Raw genomic sequence first — 14,566 nt, 5'->3', positions numbered from 1 at the left:
ATAGATGCCACCATGCATCAAAGAGACAAGAAGGGGGAAGATGGAGTTTTGTCTTAGCTCTCTTACTTCACCTAACTGGAGAAAAGTGAGCTTGCTACCCGAGTCCCCACTCTCATCTCTCTTTCTTAGGTTGTCGAAGCTATTACTTTTTGTATCTATGGTTAGAGCTCTTCAATAGGATTTCAGCTTATGCTATCAGCCTATCACTGTTCTGACCCAATACATAAACACTTCCCACATTACCCTATTACCCCCTTAGGTTATTTTATGTATGAAATTAAATTAAAAAATAGTTGTGGGCTAACATTTTCACAGAAGTTTGCACCTACGCAACTTGTGTTTTTGAACTCGCTTCATTCACTATTACCAATATTCACCGCAAGAACACAACCCATCCTTAAAATGGTGGAAACGATATGCATCCCTCATAATAATTTCTCGCATGACAATTTTGGAGATGAACTTGGTGGCAATATGACAGTCACCACACACACGAAGGTTTTTTGTGATCCGAATAGGAGTCCCAGGCCTTGTGCTAATAACCCCAAAAGCAATGGCCAGCCTCTCACTGTGACTACAAAGCATGTTTTCCTTCAGTTCCTCCTCCACATCATGCAGCACAAAATCTGTGCTAGGCAAATACCCCGCCTCCTTCATCTGCTTGTCCAAGGTTGACAACATTGCATAAATCTTCTCCGATTGAGGATGTGATCTGTCATCTGCAAGGAACGCGTGAATATTGTAGTTTACTTCAATCAGACTGCATCCTCGTATTTTTATGAGTCCCCTATCTTTTATCATTGTCCTCATTTTTACCACATCATCCCACCTGCCAGCTGCAGCATAGATATTTGACAGAAGTACATAGTACCCTGTATTGTCTGGCTCTGACTCAAAAAGTCGCTTCGCCCCGAGTTCTCCTAGTTGAACATTGCAGTGAATTCTACAAGTACCAAGCAATGTCCCCCACACTCCAGCATCAGGTTCTAATGGCATTTTTTTGATAAAGTTGTAAGCCTCATCCAGATGACCAGCACGGCCAAGAAGGTCAACCATGCAAGCATAGTGCTCCGTCCTAGGTGTGATGCAATAATCTCGAGACATGCATTCTAAATATTGCCAGCCCTCACTCACTAGGCCTGCATGACTGCAAGCAGACAAAACACAAACAAAGGTGATGTGGTTTGGCTTAATATGCGTCAATTGCATTTGGCGATAAAGTTCCAAGGCATCCTTACAATTTCCATGCATCCCATAGCCTGCAATCATTGTATTCCATGAGACTACATCTTTTTCTACAATATTTTCAAAGAGTTCACGTGCAATATTTATATTTCCACACTTGACATACATGTCAATGAGAGCAGTTGCTACAGAAACATCTGACTGAAGTCCATTCCTAATTATATAATCATGGATCCGTTTACCCTCCTGCAGAGCTGCTAAATGGGCACATGCTGGGAGCACACATGTCATGGTGACAGAGTTGGGTTGGACACCTGCAAGTTGCATTTCATGAAAAAGTATCAAGGCCTTGGCAGCATGGCCATTCTGAGCATAACCAGCAATCATAGCATTCCATGTGACTACATCTCTTTTCGATATTTTGTCAAACAACCTAGCCGCAACTTCTATAATCCCACATTTAGCATACATATCTACAAGAGCAGTTCCCACAGAAACATCTGATTCCAATCCACTTCTGATAATGTATTCATGAACCCTCTTACCTTGTTCCAGATATGCTAAACATGCAAATGCAGGGAGCAAACTTACCATAGTGACTAAGTTGGGTGTTACTTGAGAAAATTGCATCTTACTAAAGAGTGTAAAAGCCTCATTCGCGTCTACATTCTGTGCATAACCTGCAATCATTGCACTCCATGTGACTACATTTTTCACATTCATCGCATCGAAAAGTTTCATAGCAAGCTCCACATTTCCACATTTAGAATACATGTCTGTAAGGGCAGTTCCCACAAAAACATTTGATTCAAATCCACATTTGATGATGTAACTATGAGTCCACTTGCCCTGTTGCAGATCTCCTAAATGGGCATATGCTGAGAGCACACTCACCATGGTGACTGAGTTGGGCTTCATGTCTGCCAATTGCATTTGATAGAAAAGTTTCAAAGCTTCTTCGGCATGTTCATTTTGGGTATACCCTGCAGTCATCGCATTCCGTGACACCACATTTGTTATAGAAAGTTTGTCAAATAATCCTCGTGCAACCTGTAATTTCCCACACTTTGCATGCATAGTTACCAGGGAATTCCCCACAGAAACATCTGACACAAGAATTGACAACACATTTACAATGGTAACAGAGTCAGGTTTTAGGCCTGCAACATGCATTCTGTGAAATAGGGACAAGGCCTCCTCTCCATATCCATTCTGCCCATACCCTGAAATCATGGCAGTCCACGAGATCAGATTTTTCTGAGGCAATTTGTCAAATACTCTGTGTGCACTTTCTATATTCCCACATTTAGCATACATGTCTACGAGAGCAGTTCCAACAGAAACATTAGACTCAAATACCGTTATAATTACATAACTGTGAAACGAGCTCCAACAATCTGATCATGGATCTCCTTGCCTTCTTCCAAAGCCGATAAGCCTGCACACGCCCTGATTGCAAAGAGAAAGGTGAACTTGTTTGGCTCAATGCCTGATCCTTGCATTTCATAATAAAGTTCAAGTGCTTCCTGCCAGAGTCCTTTCCTGCTATAAGCCCTTATAACTGCATTCCATAAGTAAACATTCCGTTTACGCATTCTGTCAAACATATTGCGCGCATTCTTCCAGCTATTCCAGTGCCATATAAAGTCACAAGTTTGGTAACCAAAACTATGTTTTGTTCAAGTCCACTCATGAGTATCCGAGCATGGATTTGTTGCAGCTCATTCATGCTCTTACACACCTGCAAAAGAGAAGAGAAGGCTTTGAATCCGAGCGAGTAGCCTCTACATACTGTGCCATTGTGGCGAAGCGAGGAGACGTAGGTGGGGAGCTGCAATATCCGCTGCGGACATCGATCTGGACCTTCGCTTCAGCTTCCCAGTGAACGGTTATAACCATTCAACTCCCTTCCTTTAATCCAACGATTGACAATACTATAATCGTCTAACACATGATCTAACGGCACAGACGGATGACAGGTAGATTTTAGGGAGATTCATTTCAGAGAGGAACGCCTTACAGCGTAAATATATAAACTAAATTTTTTAGTTAATAAATAATTAGTTAATATGGTAAATAAAACAAATGACTTATTTAACAAATCAGCATAATTCCTCTACTCTGACACATTCATAACAAAATTGCACCCAAATGAATTATGAACTTATGGAGTTTGATTAATTGAAATTGGCTTTGTTGAGATGAAAGTTATAAATAATTGACAAAAAGGTGAAAAATATCAAAGTGTCGAGACTGCGTCCAAAATTCAAATCGATGCCTCTTCCTGTTAGAACATTAATGATGCCTGATCGTATGATGACGATATTCGGCAAGTCATCAATTTCAGTCGGCAGGAGTCAAGGAGTGTTGGTGAAAAATAAATGATAGTCGGGCTCAATCTATGTGTTTGTGAATGTAATGATCAAGCTATTTCATAGAGTCTTTTGTATTTCTTTCATGGTATCAGAGCCGAGGGTTTCGGTTGTCGCTGATGGTTGGTGGAGCCAATACAAATCAAAGTGTGCTCAAGACTAGCTATTGTCCATAGAGCTGCGTGAGGGAGTTGGTAGTGAGCGTGCTCGTGGAGCTCCGAGCGCTATTTGAAGTGTGATAACACTAGAGCATGGAGGAGCCTCGAGGGCCGAGGGGAGTCGTGGAAGAGCGACGAGGAGCACATAGGACTGTGTTGTGAAGACTTGAGGGAACAGTAGTGGCTTCCAAAAGAGCTATGAATCGTGTGGAATTGTTGAGAAACATTGAGTTGTTGTTTAGATGTTTTTTGAGCTGAAAATTGGTGGCGGCCTGTTGCTGTCGTAGTGGATGAGGGATTTTCCTATGGTTCAGTCTTTCCAGATCTACCTTAGAGATCTGGCTGTGTTTAAGTAGTTGTGCATGGATTGTGGAAAATTGAGATTTAGACAACGTGGAAGATGTGCATGATAGCGTGTTGTTGTGTTGATAGTGAGAGCGTGGAGGCTGAGGAAGTGAGTGGCAAGCTTTGAGTGTCGACTGTGTGAGGAGGAGCCATCAGAGATGGTGTAGATGTTGAGTAAGTTTGTGGAGTTGTTACCTGTGTGGAATAGATCTATGGGCAACACACATGAGTCGAGTGTATGCGTGTATGTGGAGCGTTCTTGAGGAGCATTGAACTGTTGGTCGAGGTAATAGGTGTAACAGTGATCGATCTCAGCTGATCTGCTGAATGTGGAGATGTGTGGAGTTTGAAAGCTGGAGCTGGAGTCTAACTTCAACGTGTGTGGTGTGACACAGAGCTTGTTTGCATATCGCAGATGGACTAGCGTGTGGAAGTCTGCCATCGTGTTGATTCTGTGTTGGAGACAAGGCTGAAGCCTGTGAAGAACAGGTGATCATTGATATAACCGATGAGGGTGTTGATTACAACTTTGAGTGTGTCGTTAATGTAAGTTTAATGTGAGCTTCCCTCGAGCATTGTCATAAGATTGGGGGACAACTATCATTGTTGATGTTGCAACTCCTGGACAAGAGATATATATTAGGTCATTTCAGCTGGTTAGATGATGTGTGTGGCAAGGTTCAATCAGCTACTAGAGTTGGTCTTGTGCTAGTGACATGAAGAGTCGGTTTTTGATAAAAGGGAAACCAATTTATCATTTCATGGGAACTTTAACATTTAGTCAATACACTGTGGTACATGATGTGACTGATGCCAAGGTGATGATTGGAAGTCACTACCATGCCCTCAAGTCTTCACAACATAGTCCTATGCGCTCCTCGCCACTCTTACACGACTCCCCTCGGCCCTCGAGGCTCCTCCATGCTATAGAGTTATCAAACTTCAAAAAGCGCTTAGAGCTCCACGAGCACGCTCACTGCCAACTCCCTCACGCTGCTCTACATACAACAACTAGTCTTCACCACATTTTGATTTGTAGTGGCTACATCAACCATCAGTGACAACCGAAACCCTCGGATCTGATACTATGAAATAAATACAGAAGACTCTATGAAAGAAGACTTCATTTCAAGAATAGTATGGAGGGGAGCGAGAAAGCTAATGTTGATGAAGGTGTTGTTGCTAAAGGTGATTGTGTTGAAAGCATCATAACTAGGATTAAAACTGAAAGTATGTCTGTAGCTCACAATAGAGTAGCATGTGATATTAAGGAAACTCCCTGTGATGCAGAGACTTATGAAGTCAAATTTGATGAGAATTATGTATCTCATGAAGAGTGGCTCAATATGATGCATGAAGAGAATCTTATTAATGATTTTTTGTTTGGTGAGAAGAGCTGCCTACCTCCATACAAAAATCAAATTAGGACAACATGTTTGTAGCAACAAAATTGACTAAAGAGGTTGAAGACATGAATCAACCAACTACGTCAGCAAATAAAATTGAAGGAAGCAAATCTCTCTTCAAAGAGCATAATGACAAGAATCAATATGGTTCTTTTTATGAATCTAACATTGTTTTTGAGTGTGCAGATATTGACAGTCAAGAAGAAGCTACAAAACTTGAACAAATTGTAAGAATTACGGACAACTATAAGTCCCAAGGACCTGTAGCAATGTTAAATACAAAGAATTTTAATCTGCAATCAAGAAAGGAGAAGCTCCATCACTATCTTATGGCAAGAAAAGTGAAGATGAAACTACACCAGCAAATGAACAAGCATGGACCCTTTAGCAAGAAGGAAAAAAAGAAATGTTTTGTTGTAAGCCTAACTGAGACTTAGACTAGCAGGCAAGTTAAAGTTTAGGTCATCGTGATTAAGGGGAGGTGTTAGAACATTAATCATGCTTGATCGTATGATGGTGATAGTCGACGAGTCATCAATGTCAGTCGGCGGGAGTCGCAAGTGTTGGTGAAAAATAAATGGCAGTCGGGCTCAATCTATGTATAAATCTATGTGTTTGTGAATGTAATGATCAAGCTCTTTCATAGAGTCTTCAGTATTTCTCTCATAGAGTCTTCAGTATTGTGAAAATTGCACCCAAATGAATTACAAAATTATGGAGTTTGATTAATTGAAATTGGCTTTGTTGAGATGAAAGTTTCAAAATAATTGACAAAAAGGTGAAAGATATCAAAGTGTCGAGACTGCGTCCAAACTTCAAATCGATGCCTCTTCCTATAGGAGGGCAACATCTCTTTACTTATTACTTGCATTCTATTATTGGTCAGCTATCCCAAGCATGATCCAACTAAGTTTTGGTTGCACAGATCCGCTGGAATGATTCACTCTTTGATTGTTAAAAAGGGATGGGGTGAGAGAGGCTCAAACTCTCAACCTTAGGATCACTCAACAACTTACCTACGCACTAGCTAACTGCCCCACCACCCCATTGGTACAGGCAATCACTTCATGATGTTTTAGTGTGTGTTTGGTTTGGTACATAAACATCAAGAATATAGTGTAAAATGGTGAGGTTTACTGAGGCTATAATTTCGCCAAGGCGGGTAATTTGTTTGCAAAAATTCAGTATTTTTTTTAATCTGATTCTAAGAGTGTTTAAATAATTTTTTTGAAGGTGGAAATGGTTCAGAACCATAAAAAATCTCAAAGACACCCAAAATCTTGAAGTTTGACAGCTATAATCCATATTTTCCAAAATTTCCATCAGATTTTATAAAAATATGGCCATAATTTCCATCATTTGTTAAATTTAACGGTTCCCCTACCCATCAAGGCATTTTTTTATTATGGTTTTATTTTTAAATTGCTCTTCACAAATTTTTAATATTTACTTTTACCTGACACATTTTTAATATTTATTTTTACCCGACACAATTACTTAAATTAGATCGAAAATCCTACTTTATTTTACTATGAAATTAATCACAATCACTTGAATCAAAATTCTCAAACATTTATCATCCATGCCACTTATTACTTAATAAAATACACTATAAACCACAAAATTGAGATTTCTAATTAAAGAATGGTTTTTTCTACCACTGTAAGTAGGGCCTATAAAACTAACATCATACAACTAATTAATTAATTTGTTACTCATTAGAAAATATATACACAATGTTAAAATCAAAATGAATATATAGATCTTTGCAATTGATACAGGGAAAAATGTAAAGGAGCTTACCTTGAGCAGTTGTGAGTTTCTCTCTTTTGCAGGATGTGCAATATCATAGATACACTCATGTAGGACATCCACATGCAAAAGTGCATCCGCCTGATCTGTGTGATCTACATCATCTAATACTATTAAGACTTAAGAATTTGAGAGAGACTTCTTAAGCATCACTTTACCTTCATGAATGTTGTCTATACCTCGATCCAAAAGAGTCAAGCCCTTAAGAAGTTTTTCCTGCAAGGAATGTAAAGAGTTTTTCACATTTTCTCTGACATCTAATAAAAAGTAGCATTTACTATAGTTTGGACTCCTCTTATTGAAGAGTTTTGTAGCCAATGTAGTCTATCCTACTCCACCCAGGCCGACGACATGAACTCTTCCACTTTGTTTGTGAAATGATACCTTCCTTTCAAAATCTTGTACTTTCTCATCCAATCCAGTGGGGGTATTTGGCCACATCCAACTGTGGCTTCTTCAGGTTTTTCAACACACATTCAACAACTTTATCCAGCAACTCCCCTTTGTCCCTAAATATTCACAAAAGATAATATACAAAACCATAAGATAGGAAATAAATAGAACTGAAATTAAGTAGCATTTACATATTATATCTTGTATCCAATGTAAATGAGAGGGGGAGTTCGAGTTCTCACTCGTTAAACGCCTCCAACTCGAACCCTGCTGATATTTGCAGCTTTGGAAAGAGATTTTCTCCTCTCTTTGATAGTAGTGGAGGCATAACGCGGTTGATGGTCATGTGCTTTCTTGTGTAAGGCTTGAGCATAAACTCCTTTGTTATGCTCATATGTCCACCAAAGATCGACAGGCTTCACCCAGTAAAACATGAGAATGATGGGAGACTTGGATTATAGTTGTAGTTCATCCAAATTTTAAATCTGGATATCATGGAAAAAAGTATTGCTATTTGGAAAGAGGTAGATTTGGAGAATAGGGAATGTAGCAATGGCTATAAATAATCACCATAATTGGAGCCTTGGATAAAAAACTCTTTGCCACTCTCGCAAAGCCTCGTCGTTGCTGTAAGGCTGCAAACCCCAATCCTTCCAAGTTCCACCAGAATATCCCCTTGGAGACCTTGTAGGAGAGCCCCGCCATGGGGAGATCCATCATCATTCTCAACTATTGCGTGGCTCACGATCTCTAGTTTAGTAACCCGAATCCCACCGAGAGCCCCTCCTAGAGAATTGATTTCAAATCTTTGGCGGGAATGTAGAGCTAAAAGTGGCCTCGATCCTTCCAAAACATGTAAACAAGCATCAAATTTAACCCTTGCTACTCCTTATGAATTGTGCACCACACCACCTCATGTGGTGTGAAGAGACTAAGCTATATTTATTATTAAGAAAGACTAATAATAATAAATAATTTAATAATAATTTTTTTCTTTAAAATTTATTTTAAACTTGGTATAATTTATTTTTTAAAGTTTCACCTTTAAATATTAAATATTGTTTATAAACATTTTGGTTAAAACAATTATTGAATCAAAATGAAACTTTACTTCCAAAAAAGATTTGAAAACATTGAATATATTAGTTTATTACGTGATGATAAGATTACCCAATTTGTTAACTCATTCATACAAAAAATAGTTAGTTTAAATGGAAATTTGTAATCTTCAGTAACAACAAAATTGTGTTACTTGAAATTCCCAAATTTTAAATGTGAGATATAGAATTTCACAAATTCAAATCATTTTTCTCATAATGTAATTAAACTAATTTAGATTTATCAACCGTTAAGTGGGATCAAATCTCTCAAGGTGTAAATATTTTTTTCAAAATTTGTACTTTAAAGTAGACATGTATTGTTTTCTTTTAAAAGCTATTTGAATTTTATTTTAATTGTTTAATATAAGTATTTTTAATTATTTTTCATGTAACATTATGTATGTGACAACATATCCCCTATATTGGACTATAGAATGCCTCTCGACAAAGACAATTCATTTTTTTCACCTATACAATGATTTGAATGATGACAATTTCATTATGGATATTCAATTCAATATTAGGGAAATGATGTGATTAGAATGCAATTGTAAACATAACTTTAGTGGCAATGACACCTCTCTTGAGACCATACCACACCGATGTCCTAACACACCCAAATCTTAGCTAAACTCATCTTTTAAACCTCTAACAACTATGTCAAAAATCTTCAATGGTAACTCAATAATAAACTAATTACACTACCTCAATGAAAAAAATACATATCACATTAGCATTAAATCACAATTCATAGGGATCACACAATATACACAACGAGTGATAAAATTGGACCCGATGATTAGAAAGATCACAACAACATAGAGGTCAACTCTAATTGCAGTGCTTCCATTTTTATTTAGAATGGATATTATACTTTGAGGGATTCTCATATATCTAGAACAACCCAATACCATGCTTTGATGGACTTATTTAGATTTGGACACTCCATTAAGATATGTTCCACTTGTTTATGTAACACATGTTTTATGTATATTTTGTTGATGAATGCATCGTGAAGTGCATTATATACTACTTGAATCATGTGATGCATTGTGATTTTGTGATTAAGCTTTATGATCACATGGTTTATATGAATTTATATGGTATATTTTTACCATATTGTTAACTAGTTGTTGAGCATGACAAACAAGCCCCATGACCATGATGGAACCTATAAGGGAGTTGAATAATGAAGACCATTGAAGGGGGTTGAAACTCTATGTTGAGCTTAGCTTGGGACATTATGCATTCTTTTCATGCATTTCCTTCAACATCTAATACCGAAACCTCATTTTCTGCAAAATGAAGTCCATTGAAGGATCCCATTGCCATTCCCATGGGATATTCACATATTTATTATGGCATGCATGCAAGTCCGTCGTGAAATATCCAAATTCTCATGAACGCACATGATTTAATTGTATAATATCTTTCAAGAAAAAAATAAAATAAGGAATGGTTGATAATGCAACTCAAGATTCAATGGGTACAAGGATTTTGTTGATGTCCTTTCCTTCAGAAGAATAAAAGGTTAGCTTAAAGAGGATTCTCTATGGGGAATAGGGCACAATATTTCTTGCTTTTATAGAAGTGGAACTCCTTTCCAATCTTTGGGTAGATGTAGGATTCTTAATCAAGCCCATATACTTTAAAGAGAACAAAGTGAAGTAACAACTAAATTCCACCCACAAAGTTATTTCAACCCTCAATCTAATTACAAGCTCATGATTATAAAATTATTGCCAAAGAAAAGGAACAACCCTTAATCTAATCACAAGGTCATAATTATAAAATAATGCCTAGGAAAAGTAACAAGCAAGCTCTTACAAACTCCCTTTTTTCTTTCTTCATAGTTATGATAAAATACACAAAAGGGGGAAGATACTACATAAAACAAAATGTTGAATATAGGAATATTTCCCACTCATTTTATGTTAGGGTCCCACCCTAACCCCCTTATTTATGTAATGAGATCGATTCATAGTTATAGTTAAGTAAAGAGTCAATAAAGCCCATATTAATAATTGTAAGTGGTTAACCCACATTTAATGACGGGACCACAGTTAGTTGCAAATGGGTCATGGTATTAGATATATGGTATTAATAAGAACCATGGTATTGCCCCATGGTATTGCATGTATGAATCCTATATAAAGGATAGAGAATCCCTTCGAGGAGCATCGTGTCTTATTTTGTAATCGAGCTCAACTCTATTGGAGGTTGCCCCCTCGAAGAGGCAAGTGAACTTTGCTTTTTGAATAATAAAATACTTGTTGTTATTGCTCATTGTTCTATGTTCTAGGTATATTTCTTCGTATATTTGGTATTCTAGTATCGTCTTGTAGGTTAAGAGCATAACAAGTGGTATCAAAGCACTTTCCAGGGCTAGTGGGATCTCCAATTTTTAGCAATTTTTTTTTTGGCTAGAGATGTGTTCTGGCGTCTTTAAACCACAGGATCTGTCGTTGAGCACATAAACCTGCAGATTTGGGGAGGCATGCATGTAGGAGATACAAGAGGTGGTCACGCTTGTTGGACTCCCTTGTAACCCTTGTGGGTACCCCTTTGAGTAGTAGCGCATTAGACAAAACCATGCACGGATTGTCTTCCAAGTACCCTTTGGGTATATCAGAAGCCCCCTAGCTCCCTTGATAACCTCGCCTTAGATAAATCGTCGGTCGTCTTGCTGCTACAGTACACCAAGAACAGCACTCGGAGAGATTACTCGCGCGTATGATAGGGTATTTGGGTTGTACGGCTAAGGGTACGGTTGATCCTCCGTGGTTAGTGCCCTAAAAAATTGGGCCAAGTACTACTGTCATACCCTTATGTATATTGTGATCTATAGCACCTGACACTCCTGGAGACCATAGTTCCTTGATCTATCTCTGTATCACACATAATCTTTACCAAATAAGATCTCGCAAGTGGGGTTTTTGTTGCCACGACAGCAATCAGTTCCGCAGTTCAGATCTATCAGATCAGCCATTCAGCTCTCTTAGATCCATCAGATCCACAGCAGCAATCAGTTCCACCGTTCAGATCTCTCCGATCCATCAGATCCACCATCCAGATCTGAGTAGTTGTGGGGGTTCCTATACCTGGGCGTGATTTTTGCAGGAATTTTGGCAACATTGACATTTCTGAGATTCAACTACTACAGTATTCCTAAGGAAGGAGTAAAACTCCATTCAGAGTAAAAAAATAAAATAAAAATAAATAAAAAAGGAGACCCAAGGGGCGCTTATTGGTGACTTAGCCCATAAGAATTAGGACGACGAGCTGAGCAAGTTGGTACCATTCAATTGTTAGTGCTAAAACAATTCAGGCAGTCCCAAATTTCAAGCACATCGCCTCGGTGCATGGTACAAACTAGAGCTCAACAATGGCGGATGAGAGGATGGAAAACCTTGAAATAGCCTTGAAAGACGTAGTGTCACAGTTGAAGGAATTAAATGAAACACTCTCTAAGGGTAAGGAAGAGGCATGCGAGGAGGCATATATTGGCACTGAACACAGTGAGGGTGAGACTAGCCAGTCTCTTCACCTCTTTGGCACCCACCAACAATCCCATCCGCAACCACCCAAGCTGGACATGTATAAATTTGATGGCTCTCACCCGGCAGCATGGATAGCACAAATGGAGAAATATTTCAATTTGAATTACATCCTGTATAATGCCACTAAGCTTAATGTGGGTATCATGTACTTGGACAATGAAAGATGGCAATGGTGGCAATGGCTTCAGCGTTGCTATGGAAGGCCCTTGACATGGGAGACATTCAAAAAAGCTCTTATGGATCGCTTTGACCATGAATATGCCTTTTTGGGTTGTCTCACTAAGCTATGATAGACAGGAACAGTGGATGAATATATTACAGCCTTTGAAGCCTTAGCTTTCTGCACGGGAGGTCTACAAGATGAGTTCTACACGAAATGTTTTGTCAGTGGTCTTAAAGAAGCCATACAAGCCCACGTCCGACTGCACCACCCTCCCTCATGGTTGAAGGCTTGCAAGATAGTTCATGAGGTAGAACGTCCGTTAGCAGCCCAGTCCAATCGCCCGAATTTCACTGCCAAGGGTTGCCCCCCACAGGCTCAAAGCACTACCCAAACACTCAAGGTTCAAAAGGTGTCACCTGCAGAAATGGTGGAGAGAAGAAAGCAAGGATTATGTTACTACTGTTATGAAAAATACTCCCCCGGGCATAAATGCAAGGAGCCCAAATTCTTTCAAATTGATGCTACTGATCATAGTTCATCGGAGGAAGCCCCACCACTTGAGGAACCAAAGGAGGAAGAAGAGGACAACCAGCATGACAATGTACCTAACGAACCAGTTATTTCACTGCATGCTTTGGCAGGGATTTCTTCGCCTCAAACTCTCAAAATCAGAGGTTTTATTAAGCATTTCCCAGTAGTATTCTTGATTGATAGTGGAAGTACACATAACTTTATCCATCAAAGAGTCATGGAAGCAGTGCATTGTTTTGTACGAGCAATTTCTAACTTCCAGGTCCAAATTGCTGATGGGGGAACAATGAAATGTGAAGGCCGTTGTGAAAATGTCAAACTTCAAATGGGGGATTATCAGTTAAAGACCCACATGTTTGCCATACACATGGGAGGGTGCGGCATTGTCCTAGGTGCTGAATGGCTTCGTACACTTGGCCCAATCACAATGGATTTCTAGGAGTTATATATGAGCTTTAAGCAGAACAACCACACACATACCCTCCACGGAATCCAGGCGGGAACTCCCTCTATCATTAGCTCACATCGGATGGATTTTTTTTTAAAAAAGGGCCACCATGGAGTTATAGCTCAATTTAATTCCATCTATGCCTTCGAACCCAATTCTCTTCAGATTCATCCTAAGATGCAACAGATCTTAAATAACCATCTACTAGTCTTTGACAAGCCTCATGAGCTTCTACCCTCGAGAGGGGAACATGATCATAGCATCAATTTGGTCCCAGGGGCCCAACCACTAAATGTGCGCCCATATAGATATCCATTCACCCAAAAGAATGAAATAGAAAAAATAATCGAGGAAATTTTGGAAGTAGGCATCATTCATCCCAGCATTAGTCCTTATTCATCACCGGTGGTCATGGTGCTCAAGAAAGATGGGGAATGGCGTATGTGTCCAGACTTCAGGGCCCTTAATAAGTTGACAGTCAAAGATAAATTTCCCATCCCGGTTGGCGATGATTTGTTTGATGAATTAAATGGGGCTTAATTCTTCACTAAGTACAAGAAATTTACGGCGCTGGAGCGATGGAGTCCCCTGCCGCTGGAAACCCTGCGACCTGAGCTTTTGGCAGGCCCGCTGCCGGGCCGCAGCCTCTGCTGCGTGCCTTCCCGCCCTTTACCCGCCTCCCCTGCGCTCTGGGCCATCTGCCCGGCCTCTTTCAGCTCGCGCTGCCCCCGTGGGCAGCCTCCCGCTCCTCTCTTCTTGCTGGGCCTCCTGCTCATTCCCCCTCCCTTCCGTCTTCGTTGGAGCTACTCGGATACGATGGGCTCCCCAGGATCTGGACAAGCTGACATGGAGAAAGCTTTTGCAACACTCATTCCAGAGAACAACGCTGAAAGGATCCGACCCACTGCCACAAAATTTATTAAGAAGCTTGACGAAATCCCGGAAATCCCTCTCCCCCCAACCCTCCCAAGGAGATCCGCTGTTGCCTTGGCAGAACGTGGGCTGGTTGGACAGTTCACGGGGTTATGGCCTTCCCCCAGAACGGTTCAGCGTTGGGTGGAAAGAAACTGGAACGCCATGGTTCAGGGGAAAA

The 14,566-nt window shown here is 39.7% G+C and overlaps 1 pseudogene; it reads right to left on the bottom strand.

The window, feature by feature from the left end:
• Positions 1 to 256: 256 nt before the first annotated feature.
• Positions 257 to 14,249, bottom strand: LOC149188134 (pentatricopeptide repeat-containing protein At3g12770 pseudogene; annotated as a pseudogene).
• Positions 14,250 to 14,566: the final 317 nt, after the last annotated feature.

Source organism: Pinus tabuliformis, chromosome 3_1 (genome assembly GCF_031772625.1).
Source record: "Pinus tabuliformis cultivar Carrire ecotype Pingquan chromosome 3_1, CPIR1, whole genome shotgun sequence".
Lineage (NCBI taxonomy): Eukaryota > Viridiplantae > Streptophyta > Pinopsida > Pinales > Pinaceae > Pinus > Pinus tabuliformis.
This window is presented reverse-complemented; position numbering and strand designations above follow the sequence as displayed.